Consider the following 19,508-nt stretch of genomic DNA (forward strand, 5'->3'; position numbering starts at 1 on the left):
CATTTATAACCTCAAACAGCTCCGATTGCCTATTGCTTACATCAGATTCATTTTTAATTTTCTCTCATGTCGACTGGCATACGTCTGTATCAACTCCAGTTTTTCATTTCCCATTTTTCTCCATTCCGGAGTTCCCCAAGGATCGGCTTTGTCGCCGTTATTATATATTCTCTTTGTTTCCGACTTTCCACCTGTTCCAGCTACAGTTAAACTCTTCCAGTATGCCGATGACACTGCTTTCTTTGCGACAGGGAAAACCATTCACCAACTCAATCTCGCTCTACAGGATTCTATCAATGCCTTTGTTGATTGGTGCTCTCACTGGAGACTAAAAATAAACGCTGGAAAAACTCAAGCAATTCTCTTTCTTGCTCCGAAGCATCGTTCCCGTGTCCACAGAAATCCAAGACTTCTGCACCTCACAGTGCAAGATGTATTGCTCAACCCTACTCGCAGTGTCAAATATCTTGGAGTCACTTTCGATCAGCATCTAACCTGGACAGCACACCTAAAAGATATCTCCAAGAAGGCTTACTCTCGCCTCAATCTCCTGAAACGTCTTGCTGGAACTACTTGGGGACTCAATGCTCATACAATTCTCAACACATACAAGGTCTTTCTCTGTCCTATTCTCACGTACGGATTTACGGCTTGGATATCTGCTCCGATCCTCTACTATGAGAAATTACGCATCCTGGAACGTCATGCTTTGCGAATCGCTTTCCGTATCAAATTACCAAGTCCCACTCAAGATCTTTATGACAGACTTACGTTTCCACACATCTTGTATCATTTAGAAACACTCCGGACCAAATACATCACCCAGCGCCTGCACAGCAATCATCCACTTCTCCAGAAAACGTTTGAAGACCACGCCCGAAGCATCTCCCCTACTGCTGCTCTTTTCCCGCCGCTCTCATTACTGTTTACTCTATACCGTTACACTCTACCTCCACCCTGACACCGCCTGTTACGAACCATACTCTATATAGACGCTCATCTACCTCACATATGGCCATCATATGCACAATAATACCTTCTGTACTAACAGGGCTCCTCTGTCTTCATTGATGCCTAGCGCCGCCCCTAGGCGAGAAGATAACCTGCATTTGTTCCACTAACAGAACCTATGTGTTGTAGTGAGTTTCGCACTTCATTTCATCTTCTCATCTCATATCATTTTACAGTTATGCTTTTCCTTCACTGAAGCTTATGTATTTCCTTTACCTCATGATTATGGTTAAAGGCCATAATGACCATCACAATTGAACAATAAAGTTTATGTATCAACCCATATCCCAACCACGGCTTCCTGAACAGCACAATCTATTTAAAAATATCTTCCCCTACAGAGGGCGTAACCCTCTTCGGGTAGTAGCTAGCGTCGGCTAGCTGAAAAGAAAAGTTAAATCATAGTCTCCTTTACTATACCTGCTGTATGTAGCTGGTATGCCCCGACTGCCAGATAAGGTCCATCTTTTCCAATATGCTGATGACACGGCGCTTCTCGCACTTGGAACAACTATCCAGCAGCTTAACATTCTCTTACAAACAGCTATCGATCGCTTTTACACCTGGTGCGTTCAGTGGCGGCTTACTATTAACGCAGCCAAAACACAAGCCATCGTATTCTTACCACCTAGAAGAACTTCCAAAGTCCGCCGAAACCCACGCAATCTCTCTCTGAATGTTGATGGGGTGCCTATTCAAATCAGTAACACTGTCACATATCTGGGAATTACTTATGATCACCACCTTACTTGGTCGCAACACCTGAAAACCATTACCACTAAAGCTTATAATAGACTCAACCTCCTGAAACGATTGACTGGTACCACCTGGGGCCTTAAAGCACACACCATCCTAAACACCTACAAGGTTTTCTTACGACCTGTCCTTACATACGGGTTTACTGCTTGGATAGCTGCCCCAACTAAGTTCTACAATAACAGCGTTCCGCATTAAGCTGCCTAGTCCTACACAGGATCTATACCGCAAAATCACTTTTCCGACTTTACAATATTACCTTGAAAAGCTGCGGCTAACATTCATCACCAAACGCTTCGAAACACGACATCCTTTACTACAGGATACAATGCGATATTTAGCACTTCACCCAACACCTCACCGTTATTATCATCCTCCACTTTCGCTTCTCTTCACGCTATATCACTACACTCTACCACCGTTAGATTCCGCCTTACTTATCATCACAGATTACGTCATTCATGAACATCTTCCTCTCATTCATCCATCATTTCCAGCACAGTGATTATCATTATTTACTAACATGGGCCTCATTCGTCTTCATCATTGCCTAGAGCAGACCCTAGGCTGAAGATAACCTCATTTGTCTAATTAACATCACCCATGTGTTGACCTGTGAATGCACCTCACCACATCTCTCACGCTCATAGCTATACTTGTACAGATCATGAATGCTATACCTAAGCACTGCTATCATTGTGTTATAATTTATTTGTTTAAAATATACCGTATTCTTTTCTCCTTTGTGTTTATACCTGCACCTAATGTTAAGGATTAATATTCCTTAAGTCTCCACCTTCAAAATTATTTATTTATGTAAATGTTGCTGCTAATAAAGATTAAAATCACTTAGCCCATCCAAAATACTCATTCCATTATTAACCGCCAATTTCGTTCCTAAAAGAGGGCGTAACCCTCTGAAAGGCAGCTAGTCCTTCAGCCTAGCCTGTAAAAAAAGTTAAATCATACTCTCGATCGATCTTTCATTCGATCCTGTCAGCTGTGACGTACCAGACGTCAGAACAGCTGTATTTTGATTCCTGTTCCTGATTCCTGTTCCTGTTCCTGTTGATTCCTCATCCCGGATTATTTCTCTTGCATTACTTTTGAGTGCTGTCCGTCTGACTTATCTAGCCAAGGACGTCCAGTGCTACGAGTTTGGCAAGTGAATTTATCCAACCTTGACGGCTTTCCGAACAGGTCGTCTCACCTTTGCTTCATTTCATCTCATTTGATTAGGGTTTTTACACACAAACAAACGCCATTATGACATCGTGCCGCAGGTCTCGTGTTGCTCATGTCGGACTCTGGCAAAGCTTCTGGACCACTTCTAGAATGCAGACACGGAGGTTTACAACCTGTTTTCACAACTCCCTCTGCTAGCTCCCCGAAAGTGGAGAAGCAGAGAGAGCACAGCGAAAGACGCCGGCGAGTCTCAGATCGCTCAACTACCTCAACAGTGTCAAATGCATCAAGCAGGCAACGATCTAGATCTCCACTGAGTCAGCCCAGCTATGCCAGCAAAGCAAAATCTCCTCCTGCTAAGAAACAGCATACCGCTAACGAATTAGACTTCTCCTTGCGCCGAGCATCAGTAACCAATATCTTGCCAAATCAACCATGTGCATCTGTTTATTGTTTCTTACTACAGAAATAAGATCTTAAGTATTCAAACGAAAAGTTCATTATCCTCCAACTTAGAAAATATTTACGCAGCCTTTCACTCCAGGAAGTTGTAAAAACGCGAAACGGTTACATATTGAAGTCCACCAAGCCAGATTTCCTCAGGACAGTACGCAATAAAGCATCTTTTGAAATCTTTGGTACCAACGCCATTATTACATGTCTAACTTCTTCTCGACGCATACAGCCACCTCCACCTAGGCGACCTCCAATGCTCTTTGTCGTGATTCGAGGAGTTGATGCCAAGTACTCCGACGAGGAAATCCAAGAAGAACTGCAGTATGAAGGGCATACCATTAACAAAGCCATCCGTATTCGTAATAACACCGGCCCAACCTACATGGTTAGAATTCTCACTTCAAGTCAGGACACTATCGATACTCTTCTCACTCAAGGCGCCCTCATATACAAGCGACGACATAGGGTCGAACCTTCTCGTTCACCTGCACCCTTACCCCTTCGTTGTGAGCGGTGCCAAACTTATAACATCCACGCAACTGCTGACTGTAAAAATGCCTCTGTCTGTGGTTACTGCTCTGGCCCACATCACACGCGCCTTTGCCCTAACATGGAACTCCCGCCTAAATGTCCCACCTGTCAAGATAGAGACCCCGCCTACAGCTATAAATGCAAAAGCAAACCAAAGCCTAATGAAACGCATCCAGAATTAATTGTTCCTCTCCGTACCCAGTCAACATCCACCAACACTGAGAAACATATTGTTGATCCCGTCACAGTAGGCAAACTCTTAGAATTTCTTACTCTTGCACTCCAGAATATACATCCTTTTAATCGTCAACAAATTCTTCACCAGCTTACACTTGGAGCGATATTAACCTTCAACGTCTCTCTGTATGCTACGTATTCAAATAACTATGTTCATTTTCATACTGCACGACATAAAACAACTGTTTAACCTGTGTGCCATCATGGATCTGTCATTCTTATTCTTAAATATCCGATCTCTTCCTAAAAACAAAGTTCTTTTCCAGACTCTTTTACTTGAAGAGCATATTACAGCTTTCCTTCTGAACGAAACTTTATTGACTAAGTGTCTCCTGCCACATTCCTAACTATACTTTACTACGTCATAATCCACTACCGGCATTGCGAGCTAACGGCGGAGCTGCTATAGGCTTCCGACACACCATCCCATTCAGGCAGCAACAATGTCCCGTTTTACATTTACCAGAGCATGTCATTACCACTCTATATTTTTAAAAAAACATCACGATCACTCTGGCTACGCTCTACATCAGACCAGGCAATCAAATTCCTCTGTATTTCTTCTCACATATCTCCACTACCTATCGCCACTATATAATACTCGCAGACATCAATTTCCATAGTCGTTCCGCTCAAGACTGCACTCGTTTCACAGATTACATCACGACTCATACTACAGGAGTTATTCTTGATCTTCCAGCTGTAACTCGCCTAATATCGAACACCACACCGGATATTGCAATTACTTCTAATACGCTCAGCACACGTTGCACTATCACCGTCCTTGATTTACTTGGTAGCGATCATGCCCCAATTAAACTGACATATCATACAGGTCTTGCTCATCAACAACACCAACTGCCAGCCCGTCTCTCACCCCGCTACGATAAAGTCGACTGGCCCAGCTACCGTTCTTATCTTTATACAGCTATTGTATCTTACCGCCCAATACTTCAGACGAACTCACTGCTCAAGTTGACCATATTACCTCTGCTATTCAACAAGCCTCTGCTCTTTACATACCACAAACAGAATCCATACCATACCGTCCAAAATTACCACCAGAGTACCTTCCTCTGATTCGTCATTCACAGCAAGCTTATCGTGAATACCTCCGTACACGAACCCGGATGCACTTCATCACCACCATCAGCTACAAAGAACTGTTCGAAATTATCTCATAGCATATCGCTAAAGGCAGTGGGTGAAAACCTGCAACCACCTTGCTGACACCACTCATCCCACAGTGTATTGGAAGCGTTTTAACGCCTTGTGTGGTAAGTTTTCGAAACCCACGTATCCTCTTCTTGTCGATGGAAAACCGTTACACTCTGATTTGGACAAAGCAAACGCTTTTGCTGCACACCTTCAAGGCATATTTACATCTCATGCACAAGTTCATATTTACCTTTCTCATCCTGTTACCAGCATAAATACGGACTTATACCACTTTCAGCCAGACGCCAATCATACTCTTCAACCGCACGTTCTAAATATCCCCGTTCAGTCGGAAGAAATCACAGCTGTGGTTCAGCGTAAGCGATACACTGCCCCAGGCTTCGATGGCATAACTTACCGGCATATCAAAGAAAGCCCTCTTGTACTACTTCATTTTCTAACACTTATCTTTACGTTCATTCTTCGCAGTGGCTTCTACTCTACTGACTGGAAAGTTTCAAAATGTCCAATGTTTCCGAAAACTAACAAACCTCCAAGTGCCGTTTCCTCTTACAGACCAATCCAACTAACGTCCACATTCTGGAAAATCTTTGAAAGGATCATCGTTAAAAGATTACATCCATATTTAAACGATAGACATCTCATTCCTACCCATCAAGCTGGTTTCCACCCTGGTTACTCTATTAATGACAAGTTGCTCCGTCTCACGACGCTCATCACCAACCATTATAATCTGATCCAACCATCCTGTCTTCTTATGTTTGATCTCGAAAAGGCATTTGATAAAGTGTGGCATTTAGCGCTCATTTACAAACTAGTCAGACTCCGACTTCCTATTGCTTATTTACGACTCATTTATCACTTTCTTGTTTGCCGTCTTACTTACGTTGCCATAAATTCTGAGCTTTCACATCCCATTTTTCTGCTCTTTTGCGTCCCACAGGGATCTGCTTTATCGCCTCTGTTATATCTACTTTTCGTTGCTGACTTTCCAGACCTACCACGAACCGTCCATCTGTTTCAATACGCCGACGATACGGCATTTCTTGCTCTCTGCCGCACCATTCCGCAAATCAATATAGCAATTCAGGAAGCTATCAATCGCTTTACACACTGGTGCCGAACATGGAACTTAACAATTAATGCCGGTAAAACGCAAGCCATAGTTTTCATCCCGACTCGTAAACGCACAAAAGTACATCGAAATCCATCACTTCTTTCATTACAAGTCAAAAATGTACCACTGCACCCTAGCAAAACTGTCACTTATCTTGGCCTGATTTTCGACCATCATCTCACTTGGGCCCCTCACCTCAACTTTGTTAAAACTAAGGCTTATAATAGACTAAATCTACTCAAGAGACTAACTGGAACTATTTGGGGTGCAGTTCTTGAGCGCCATGCTTTTCGTATTGCCCATCGTATTCCATTACCTAGTCCCACCCGTGACTTATACTCTCTCATTACATTTCCTGTTCTTAAATTTCACTTAGAAACTTTACGCAGTAACTTTCTCACTGATCGCTACTCCCGTCACCACCCACTACTTCTCGACACTATGCAGTCAGTACCTTTCACTTCACCCGTGCAGACCTCGTTATTACTATACACCTTTGCACCTTCTTTTCACACTCTACTGTTACACATTACCCCCTCATCATCTTGACCCTGAACTCCTGGATGAATATCGTATTCATGCTCATCTCTCTCACATATTTCCTTCATATAATGCACAGTGATCTTCCTTTGTGACTAACAGGGCTTCCCCAGTCTTCATCAGCCTAGCGTCGCCCCTAGGCAGAAGATAACAGCATTTGTTCATTTAACTTTTCCCTTGGGTTGTGACGTGCTTGCACTTCATTTCATCCTCCATGCCCATTTCATCTATCAATACTTATAACTACCATACTCCATCGTCTTTGTTATGTATCTAGTATTATAAGTTTTTTTCTTTTCTTTTGATAATTTTCTTATTGTACCTTCAATAAGTTTTCTTTTTTTGCTTTTATATGTTTATATTATTACCTTTTCATCCACCTGTCTGTATGATTATGATCGCAAAGATCATAATGTCCGTTCATACTCATATGTATATTATGCTTTTAATAAATGGTGCAATAAAATCACATAACTGTAGAAAATGTAACCTATACATTCCTTAGATCCTCTCCCAATATCCTGCTTCCACCCTTTGCCTTAATATTCCATTCCTGAAAGAGGGCGTACCCCTCTAAGAGGTTGCTAGCTTCCGAGCTAGCATTATAAAAAATTTTAAAAAATAAAAAAAAATGTTAAACCAAAAAAAAAGTTAAACCAATGAAGTTTGACCTTGGAAGTTAATGGTCTTCAAAGAAGAAAAAATGCTTCCTGCTGTCCTGGAAGGGTGAGTATGAAGAGTGAGTAAGTGTCCTTCAGCCGTATCTTAATATTAATGGCTAACGGTTAGTAATTAGCATACTACCACAAGTTGATTCAAATAAAAGGTACATTAGGGTACTTATGAACTTCAATTAGAGTTCGGCAATGAAACTACATACGTGAAAGAGCAAGTTGCATACAATTAATGAAAGTGTAAGTTCTTTGGAGGTTAAATATGTTCAAATGGCAATACAGTAAGTACACATAGTAATAAAGTACAAAAACTAAGTAGTTTCAATGTTACATAAGCAGAAAGGCAACAATAGAGCAATGAGACTACAGTCCAGTAAAACGTCATCATAAGCATGTGTAATTACATGTCAGTAATTGTTCCTAAAGTACCTGTAGAAAATCAGTAACAATAAAGTTCAATTACAAATTCTTCAAAATGGGTTCTTGTACTTCAATGAAAATATTCAGTACTTCAACGAGTGTACTCGAGTAATTAGAGCGTACGTACTTGGAGTAATTAAAAAATTCTTACTTCAATGACAGTACTTAGAGTATGTACATAAAGTACCTAGAGTAATTAAAGTGTAAGTACTTACACCGTAGAGTACTTAGTGTATGTACTGAAACTAATTGAAAAAGGCGACAAAGTAATTGAAAGTGGGGTACAGATGCAGATACTCCTACTCAGCATATGCTTGTATTATTTATTGTCTTTCATTTTCTAAGAGTAATAACATACATTTATTGACATGTATGGAATTAAAAATATAAGTTGTTTATTAATCCCCAGTTTCAATATAACCTACAAAACAAAAACAAGCCTCATTATTCATTACTATGAATAATATTATCTTTTCTATTTATTTGTTTTCTAATTTTGTTGTTAAATAATTTGATCAAACAATTTTCCAGACAGAATTTTAAGATGTTCATGAGCAAGGAATCAAATCTCTTCTTACACTTGTTTAAGAGTACAAAGGGCTATTACCTACTTGCGTTGCTCTTGTCAATTTACTTAATAAAATATGAAATACAATATACAGTATTTTAACCGAAAAATATAGTATATAACCTTTCGTCCAACAAACTGTTAGAAACAACCAGGAAAACTGACACTGATATACAAATAATCAGATCATGTCTTGGCTCCCCACTTTTATGTCCAATCGCTGCCACTGGTCTCACTTGTGTCGCAATGTTTGTAGAGTGTGAAAGTTGATACAAGAAAAATAGGAAAAAGCATACGACAAAATTGGATAGAAACAAATTAAGCACACTCTTTATATTGTGTGAAAAATTTACTCTTAATAATACACAACTTGAACTGGAAATTTTGTTTCACTTCATGTACTTTACATTGATGTAAGAAATTCAAATTTCACCTACTTTGCACTGAAAAGGAAATAATTTTAATGTGATAATTAACATTAATCGTAATATGAACTACAGCAAACACTTTACTCTGTTTACATCATAAAATCAGATTCACTAACTAGTATTGCGGCAAAAGGTGGTTTGAGCGAATAACCGTAGATATTCATGCTCCGCTAAACATGCTTTAGATGTTTCCGTCTTCTTTCACGATGTAAATTTGATGCAATGACAAATTCTTGGTCGTTTGATCACAGCTGGCAAATTTTTTGTCGGTGTGGGGAAAACGGCGTGAATAGTGGACCATAATAAATGACGGGGGGTTTTGCTGGATGATATGTCAAAGTAGGGTAAGGGGTGTTAGTGAGCCAGGTGTCGGTGGCTCAACGGAACAGCGCTTACCTCTACTGCGTGGGGTCCTTGATTCGATCTACGGCCAAATAGATTTGTGGTGGACAATATCGAGTCTATGGGTTTTTTCAGCTACTCCCTTTTCCTCGCAAATTCTCATTCCACCAATTCTTCCATCACCATTCACTTGCCATAATCATCCATCTCCCTTAGCTAAAGGGCATAATCGTAGGAGGTTAAATTGAAGGATTTCATTTCATTTTTTACTCATTGATTTGAATTTCTAATTTTCAGCTAATTTTCTTCAGTTTTCTCCACACTCACATTTTGAATATATGTATTCTTTTCAGTTGATTTTGCACACTGGATTTATTCCTACTCATTGAGTACAATTTTCCACATGAAACATTTTGTGAGTCATTTTTTAAACTTTAATACGGTAGATTTGCAATAAGTCAAACATATTTCACAAACGGTTGTAGTTTGAAATTGTACTTATATACTGGTTGTTGAAATGAGCATGGCTAGATTGCAAAATCATTTGTTTCAGACTTCATATATATATTTTTAGAAGCACTGTAACAATCTATGATGTCATCTAATTTGGAGTCAACTCATTTTTCTTACTGGAATATTGCCATACCACGCCTCAGAACAACATACACACGCAATGCATGACGTAAGTATTTCGCCTACGTTTTCCTACGGTCCATTCAATCTTCTTTGATGCAATTAAGTATTATTGTCGCGTTCTGCTGTTATTAAGGGAAAACAGATCTGGTAGTTTTGCTGTGAGTATTCTCATATGAGAACTTCTAATGACGTACATGTTTTGATATAAAACTCATTGTACTAGGAACTTCTATGTACAAGATTCCTAAGTTTGAAGACTTCTCCAACAACAAAGTCAAGGTTTGAATTTTTAACACATTCTATATAGCAAGACATTCTATATGCGAGTAATCGTACATTTTATAACTTTATAATTGTTGAACAATAAAATGACTTTTGAGTTAGAGTAATTGATTTTAAAACAGAAAATCTAACGGTTTATCGCAGCTGAAACAAAACTATGCCATTGTAACTTATATTGTGCTGAGTCAATCCATCCCCCTGCTGGTCTAGTTTGTAGCGCACGGGACCCTTCGTTTGATCCCTTGTGAGCAATTGCTTACACAAAATTTCATTAAGTAAAGTTCAAGCTTCCAATCTCATATTCTCCCTCGATTGCTATACATGTAAGCGCGAAGCTCACTTGCTGGAAACTCGTTCACTTTTCATATATTACTAACAGTAGCATCGTGAAATTATTTCTACTTAAAAAAAAAAAAAAAAAAAATTGTCTTTTGTACTTTCTGTAGTCAAAGGATGTACGCCACTGTGGCTACATGACCATGTCAGTTGAAGATCAAGCATTGTTAAAAATTGTACGTCGTAAATGTGAGCGTGACGCTCACACGTATGCCATCGGGGAGAATTTTTTTTCTAGACTCATGTTTATTCTTTTTACACTTGAGTAGGGTTGCCAGACGTCCCGGTTTTCCGGGACAGTCCCGGTTTTGAGTGAGAGAATTAACTGTCCCGAGAAAAGCTTTCGGAACGCCTGTTGGCCCCGGTTTTCCTTCTTCAGATTAAAAAAAAAAATCAACATGCAACTACGTAGTATGTCTCATCTACTTGTCGGAAGATTTGTGTAGCCAATCAGTTATACTAAACAAATAACAGGGAGTTTGAACATCTATTCTTTCGTCCTATGGATAGTTTAGCTTCCAAAAGGGAAAAAAAAGGATTTTAAAAAATATTCAAGAAGTTCATATTTCAATAGAAAAGAACGTATTTTCCCCTGTGATTAGTTTTAACTACTGTAGTTATTTTATACTTCAATCGGCAGCGCAGAACTGCTTCATTCTTGGAACTTTAATCAACAATGGTAATACTGTTTCTCATTCTCTGTATGCTAACTGCATTTAAACTGTCGTCTTCTTAGGCACAATTTCTTCTGAGAACTGAATGTCTTTAATATATTTTCCCATATGTGGAAAAATATTCCTGTGCACACATTCAATAATTTTGGATTTATATTTTTTTCTTTATCTGATAAAATTTTCAGTAATTTTCAGGCTAAAATTCCATAACAACTTACTCTAGCACAAGAAGTGACAGTTACACACATTAGCCGCCAAGCCATATTTCGCGGTATTTAGCACCATACTATTTGTGCATCAGAATTATGCACATGGCGGCCTACGTGTTAACTCTTTCGCTGCCACCTTGATTTCAGTATCCCATACCAACCCAATGTGCCACCTACACTTTTGCAACATTTAGCCTTTTGCAACAAACTATTATCTATTCCAGGCAACCTGATAGGAAACTCCCCTTCTTCCCACCACTCTCCAGTACGGAGGGGAAAGCAAGCCGTTGACCTTCACAGGGAGGGAAGCTTTTCTAATAAACAATCGTGTACACTCTAAATTCGTACGTCAATTGCTGCTTCCAGAGGCAGTTGACACTCCACATTTAGCATAGCGGCAGACAATTGCGTTATTTTCGTGCGTCGAGAATCTAATGCACGGGACCCGAGTTGAATCGCTTTCCAGATAAGCACGATGGGGTTTATATCAGGATTCTGGAAAGACCAGTTAAGTCGTGAATCTTTCCTATATGCTCTTCGAACGATTCAAGGACAACATTAGAGAGATATGATAGCGTAGACCTTTTCACAGCCACTTCCCACAAAGTCACACACAACTGGAGCCGTCACGGAGCCCTTCAGAGGGCAGGAACACACATGGTGTTCACCCGTGGATCACTTACCTTCTGTCCCATGAGTTTTTATAAGTCATTGTATGTTAATTTTGAACTCTTGTTTACGCTAACCGTAATATAATAGAATTAAACTTAGTGTTTTTTTTTGTTTTGTTTTTTAAACAAGTAATGATCATTCATGAAGTTCCTTTGTTCAAAGTTTTGTTCCATCAACAGACAAAAATACTGTAGGTGTACTGTACAGAGAATACAATGCAGCACAGAATGGAATTCTATACAAGTAGACCCTACATGAAAAGCAGTAACTTCGATAAAATAATAACTAATTTCTTAAAATGGAACACCGATTGCGGATCACTGGACTAGAGGAAGAGATTTTGAGAACTAAATATCATACAATTCAATGTTGCTCAAAATTCGTGTTCACGACCTCGAATGGTTCACAATTGATTAAATAACATACTGGTATAATTGTCGTATTTAGTAATTATATTATCGAAACTCTTTGATAGTAAATATTGTAACAATTCTTATTCAACTTAGTATATGTTAATAACTGCGGTGTTTTCCTGTCTCTGATTTCTTCCAAACGTTTATGAAGTAGCAGTATTAAGTTCCACAAAGTTGATGGTCTAAATATAACATCTCAAATGCGTATTTAAAGTAAAGTAATGTTCAGTACAATTCATAGTGAACTTTATAGGTGAAAAGAAATAATAAATTAGATCCTGTTGAGCAAAGTTATTTCGGAACCTCTACTCGCACATCCTTAAGATTGGGGAGCTCAGCCCCCACATCATAAACATTTTGGGGCTCGAGAACGCCAAGCCCCATGGGATTGGCGCCTTTAGTAGAGAACTTTCTAAATAGCAGCCACCATTACTTTCTAGCTCATTGCTCACTCTTGGACAAAGAAAATTTGTGATGAACATTTCTGCATAACGATGCATATACGACTGACACTACTTACGTCTGATTTTAACAAGGGTGGGACTACAGTTTAAACAGCCACTTCCTTTTTTGTTCAAGCACACTGATCATTATTACACAAATGAACCCATCTCCACAAATGACAGACTATAGACCACTCTTGACACACTGAGTGGATGACTTTTAGACAGTCCCCACTTTGTTTTTGTTCTAAGTCATCGTTCATTGTTGCACAAACGAAAATTTGTTCCGTACATTTTTGGACAAACGATGCACAAACGTTTGACACAATTTTCGACCAATTTTCCAAGTTGGTGGGCTACAGCTTAGAAAGCACTCACTTTGTTTTCGTTTTAGCCCATTGTTCGTTCTTGCACAAACGAAAACTTGTGTTGCACATTTCTGCAAAAACGATTGACACCATTTTTGACCAATTTTGAGAAGGTGGAGGTGCTACCGTTTAGACAGCCCCCTCATTATTTTCTCTCTAGCTCATAGTTCGTTGTTGCACAAACAAAAATTTGTGTTGCACATTTCTGAACGAACGATACACAAACGATTGACACCATTATCGACCCATTTTCAGAAGGCGGGGTGGCTACGGTTTAGACAGCCCCCACTTTGTTTTCGCCCTAGCTTATTGTTCATTATTGCACAAACAAAAATTTGTGTTGCACATTTCTGCACAAACGATGCACAAAGGATTGACTCCATTTTCGGCCAATTTTGACAAGGTAGGGGGCTACCGTTTAGACAGCCCCTCCCACTTTTTTCGCTCTAGCGTATTGCTCATTGTTGCACAAAAAAAATTACCTTGCACATTTCTGTACAAACGATGCACAAACGATTGACACCATTTTCGGTCAATTTTGAAAGGTGGGGGAGATTACCGCTTAGACAGCCCCCAACTTTGTTTTCGCTCTAGCTTATTGTTCATTGTTGCAAAAACAAAAATTTGTGTTGCACATTTCTGCACAAACGATGCACAAACGATTGACACCATTTTGTCCAATTTTGGAAAGGTTAGGGGCTACCGTTTAGACAGCTTCCCACTTTGTTTTCGCTCTAGCTTATTGTTCATTGTTGCACAAAAGAAAATTTGTGTTGCAGATTTCTCCACAAACGATGCATAAACGATTGACACCATTTTCGGCCAATTTTGACATGGTGGGGAAGGCTACCGTTTAGACAGCCCCCACTTTGTTTTTGCTCTAGCTTATTGTTCATTGTTGCACAAAAGAAAATTTGTGTTGCACATTTCTGCACAAATGATGCACAAACGATTGACAACATTTTCGGTTAATTTGACAAGGCGGGGGCTACCGTTTATACAGCCCCCACTTTGTTTTCTCTCTAGCTCATAGTTCGTTGTTGCACAAACAAAAATTTGTGTTGCACATTTCTGCACAAACGATGCACAAACGATTGACACCATTTTCGGCTATTTTTTTCAAGGTGGGGGCTACCGTTTATACAGCCCCCACTTTTTTGCTCTAGCTTATTGTTCATTGTTGCAAAAACGAAAATTTGTGTTGCACATTTCTGCACAAACGATGCACAAACGTTTGACACAATTTTCGACCAATTTTCCAAGTTGGTGGGCTACCGCTTAGAAAGCCCTCACTTTGTTTTCGTTTTAGCTCATTGTTCGTTATTGCACAAACGAAAACTTGTGTTGCACATTTCTGCACAAACGATTCAGAAACGATTGACACCATTTTTGACCTATTTTGACGAGTTGGGGGGATACCGTTTAGACAGCCACCACTTTGTTTTCGCTGTAGCTTATTGTACATTGTTGCACAAACGAAAATTTCTTTTGCACATTTCTGCACAAACGATGCACAAACGATTGACACCATCTTCGACCTATTTTGACTAGGTGGGGGAGCTACCGTTTAGACTGCCCCCGACTTTGTTTTCGCTCTAGCTTATTGTTCATTGTTGCACAAAGAAAATTTGTGTTACACATTTCTGCACAAACAATGCACAAACGATTGACACAATTTTCGGCCAAATTTGACAGGATGAGGGGGCTACCGTTTAGACAGCCCCCCACATTGTTTTCGCTCTAGATTATTGTTCATTGTTGCACAAACGAAAATTTGTGTCCCACATTTCTGCACAAACGATTGACACCATTTTTGACCAATTTTGAGAAAGTGGAGGTGCTACCGTTTAGACAACTCCCAGCTTTTTTTTCGCTGTAGCTCATTGTTCATTGTTAAACAAACGATAATTTGTGTTGCACATTTCTGCACAAACGATTGACACCATTTTCGGCCAATTTTGATAGGATGGGGGAGCTACCGTTTAGACAGCCCCCCACATTGTTTTCGCTCTAGGTTATTGTTCATTGTTGCACAAACGAAAATTTGTGTTGCACATTTCTGCACAAACGATTGACACCATTTTCGACCAATTTTGACAACCTGGGGGCTACCCTTTAGACAGCCCCCACTTAGTTTTCGCTATAGCTCGCTTTTCATATTTGGACAAACAAAAATATGTGTTACACATTTCTGCTCCAACGATGCACAAACGATTGACACCTTTTCCGACCAATTTTGACAAGGTGGGAGGCTAATGTTTAGACAGCTCCCGCTTTGTTTTCGCTGTAACTCATTGTTATTTGTTGCACAAACGAAAATTTGTGTTGCACATTTCTGCACAAACGATTGACACCATTTTCGACCAATTTTGACAACCTGGGGGCTACCCTTTAGACAGCCCCCACTTAGTTTTCGCTATAGCTTATTTTATTGTTCATTGTTGCACAAACGAAAATTTCTGTTGCACATTTCTGCACAAACAATGCACAAACGATTGACACCATTTTCGCCCTATTTTGACTAGGTGGGGGGCTACCGTTTAGACAGCCCCCACTTTGTTTTCGATCTAGCTTATTTTATTGTTCATTGTTGCACAAACGAAAATTTGTGTTGCACATTTCTGCACAAACAATGCACAAATGATTGACACCATTTTCGGCCAATTTTGACAAGGTGGGAGGCTAATGTTTAGACAGCTCCCACTTTGTTTTCGCTGTAACTCATTGTTATTTGTTGCACAAACGAAAATTTGTGTTGCACATTTCTGCACAAACGATTGACACCATTTTCGACCAATTTTGACAACCTGGGGGCTACCCTTTAGACAGCCCCCACTTAGTTTTCGCTATAGCTTGCTTTTCATATTTGGACAAACAAAAATATGTGTTACACATTTCTGCTCCAACGATGCACAAACGATTGACACCTTTTCCGACCAATTTTGACAAGGTGGGAGGCTAATGTTTAGACAGCTCCCACTTTGTTTTCGCTGTAACTCATTTTTATTTGTTGCACAAACGAAAATTTGTGTTGCACATTTATTCACAAATGATTGACACCATTTTCGACCATACTTGAGAAGCTTGGGGTCTAGGGTTTAGATAGCCCCAATTTGTTTACCAATCTGTCTAGCTCATTGTTCATTGTTCCACAAACGAAAATTTGTGTTGCACATTTCTGCACGAACGATGCACAAACGATTGACACCATTTTCGATCAATTTTGAGAAGGTAGGGGGTTACCGTTTAGACATTCCCCAACTTCGTTTACACCCTAGCTCATTGTTCGTTATTGCACAAACGAAATTTTGTGTTGCATATATCTGCACAAACGATGCACAAACGATTGACACCATTTTCGACCTATTTTGACGAGTGAGGGGGCTACAGTTTAGACAGCCCCCACTTTGTTTTCGCTCTAGCTTATTGTTCATTGTTGCACAAACGAAAATTTCTGTTGCACATTTCTGCACAGACGATGCACAAACGATTGACACCCTTTTTCGACCTAATTTGATTAGGTGGGGGCTACCGTTTAGACAGACCACCACTTTGTTTTCGCTCTAGCTTATTGTTCATTGTTGCACAAAAGAAAATTTGTGTTGCACATTTCTGCTCAAACGATGCACAATGATTGACACCATATTCGGCTAATTTTGACAAGGTGGGGGCTACCGTTTAGACAGCTCCTCATTTTTTCGCTCTAGCTTATTGTTCATTGTTGCACAAACGAAAATTTGTGTTGCACATTTCTGCACAAACGATGCACAAACGTTTGATACAATTTTCGACCAATTTTCCAATTTGAGGGCTAACGCTTAGAAAGCCCTCACTTTGTTTTCGTTTTAGCTCATTGTTCGTTATTGCACAAACGAAAACTTGTGTTGCACATTTCTGCACAAACGATTGACACCATTTTTGACCAATTTTGAGAAGGTGGAGGTGATACCGTTTAGACAACTCCCAGCTTTATTTTCGCTGTAGCTCATTGTTCATTGTTAAAGAAACGAAAAACTGTGTTGCACATTTCTGCACAAAAGATTGACAAAATTTTCGACCAATTTTGAAAAGGTTGGGGGGGATACCGTTTAGACAGCCCCATCTTGGTTTTCCCTCTAGCTGATTGTTCATTGTTGCAAAAAAGATAATTTGTGCTGCGCACTTGTGCACAAACGATTCAGAAACTATTGACACCATTTTTGACCAATTTTGACAACCTGGGGGCTACCCTTTAGACAGCTCCTACTTAGTTTTCGCTATAGCTCGTTTTTCATATTTGGACAAACAAAAATATGTTTACACATTTCTGCACCAACGATGCACAAACGATTGACACCTTTTTCGACCAATTTTGACAAGGTGGGAGGCTAATGTTTAGACAGCTCCCACTTTGTTTTCGCTGTAACTCATTGTTATTTGTTGCACAAACGAAAATTTGTGTTGCACATGTATTCACAAATGGTTGACACCATTTTCGACCACACTTGAGAAGCTTGGGGTCTAGGGTTTAGATAGCCCCAATTTGTTTTCTGTCTAGCTCATTGTTCATTGTTGCACAAACGAAAATTTCTGTTGCACATTTCTGCACAAACAATGCACAAACGATTGACACCATTTTCGCCTTATTTTGACTAGGTGGGGGGCTACCGTTTAGACAGCCCCCACTTTGTTTTCGATCTAGCTTATTTTATTGTTCATTGTTGCACAAACGAAAATTTGTGTTGCACATTGCTGCACAAACAATGCACAAATGATTGACACCATTTTCGGCCAATTTTGACATGGTGGGGGGCTACCGTTTAGACACCCCCCACTTTGTTTTAGCTCTAGCCTATTGTTCATTGTTGCACAAACAAAAATTTCTGTTGCACATTTCTGCACAAACGATTGAATCCATTTTCGGCCAATTTTGACAGGGTAGGGGGCTACCGGTTAGACAGCTCCCTACTTTGTTTTCGCTCTAGCTTATTGCTCATTGTTGCCCAAACGAAAATTTGTGTTGCACATTTATTCACAAATGGTTGACACCATTTTCGACCACACTTGAGAAGCTTGGGGCCTAGGGTTTCGATAGCCCCAATTTGTTTTCTTTCTAGCTCATTGTTCATTGTTGCACAAACGAAAATTTGTGTTCCACATTTCTGCACAAACGATTGACAACATTTTCGGCCAATTTTGACAAGGTGGGGGCTTCCTTTTAGATAGTTCCCACCTTGTTTTCGCTCTAGCTTATTTTATTGATCATTGTTGCACAAACGAAAATTTCTGTTGCACATTTTTGCACAAAAAATGCACAAACGATTCACACCATTTTCGCTTTATTTTGACTAGGTGGGGGGGCTACCGTTTAGACAGCCCCCACTTTGTTTTCGCTCTAGCTTATTTTATTGTTTATTGTTGCACAAACGAAAATTTGTGTTGCACATTTCTGCACAAACAATGCACAAACGATTGACAACATTGTCGGCCAATTTTGACAAGGTAGGGGGCTACCGCTTAGAGAGCCCCCTACTTTGTTTTCGCTCTAGTTTATTGCTCATTGTTGCACAAACGAAAATTTGTCTTGCACATTTCTGTACAAACGATGCACAAACGATTGACACCATTTTCGGCCAATTGTGAAAAGGTGGGGGACTACCGCTTAGACAGCCCTCCAATTTGTTTTCGCTCTAGCTTATTGTTCATTGTTGCACAAACAAAAATTTGTGTGTCACATTTCTGCACAAACGATGCACAAACGATTGACACCATTTTGTCCAATTTTGGCAAGGTTAAAGGCTACCGTTTAGACACCTTTCCACTTTGTTTTCGCTCTAGCTTATTGTTCATTGTTGCACAAACGAAAATTTGTGTTGCACATTTCTGCACAAACGATGCACAAACGATTGACACCATTTCGGGCAATTTTGACAAAATGGAGGGCTACCGTTTAGACAGCCCACACTTTGTTTTCGCTCTAGCTTATTGTTCATTGTTACACAAACGAAAATTTGTGTTGCATATTTCTGCACAAACGATGCACAAACGATTG

General features: G+C 39.8%; 1 protein-coding gene across 1 annotated transcript in view; it reads right to left on the bottom strand.

The window, feature by feature from the left end:
- The window catches only part of LOC145664482 (protein snakeskin-like), a 212,042-nt gene that overhangs the window by 96,322 nt on the left and 96,212 nt on the right, over nt 1–19,508 (bottom strand). The window lies entirely within an intron of this gene.

This window comes from Thermobia domestica, chromosome 11 (genome assembly GCF_964235325.1).
Source record: "Thermobia domestica chromosome 11, izTheDome1.hap1.1, whole genome shotgun sequence".
Classification (NCBI taxonomy): Eukaryota; Metazoa; Arthropoda; class Insecta; order Zygentoma; family Lepismatidae; genus Thermobia; species Thermobia domestica.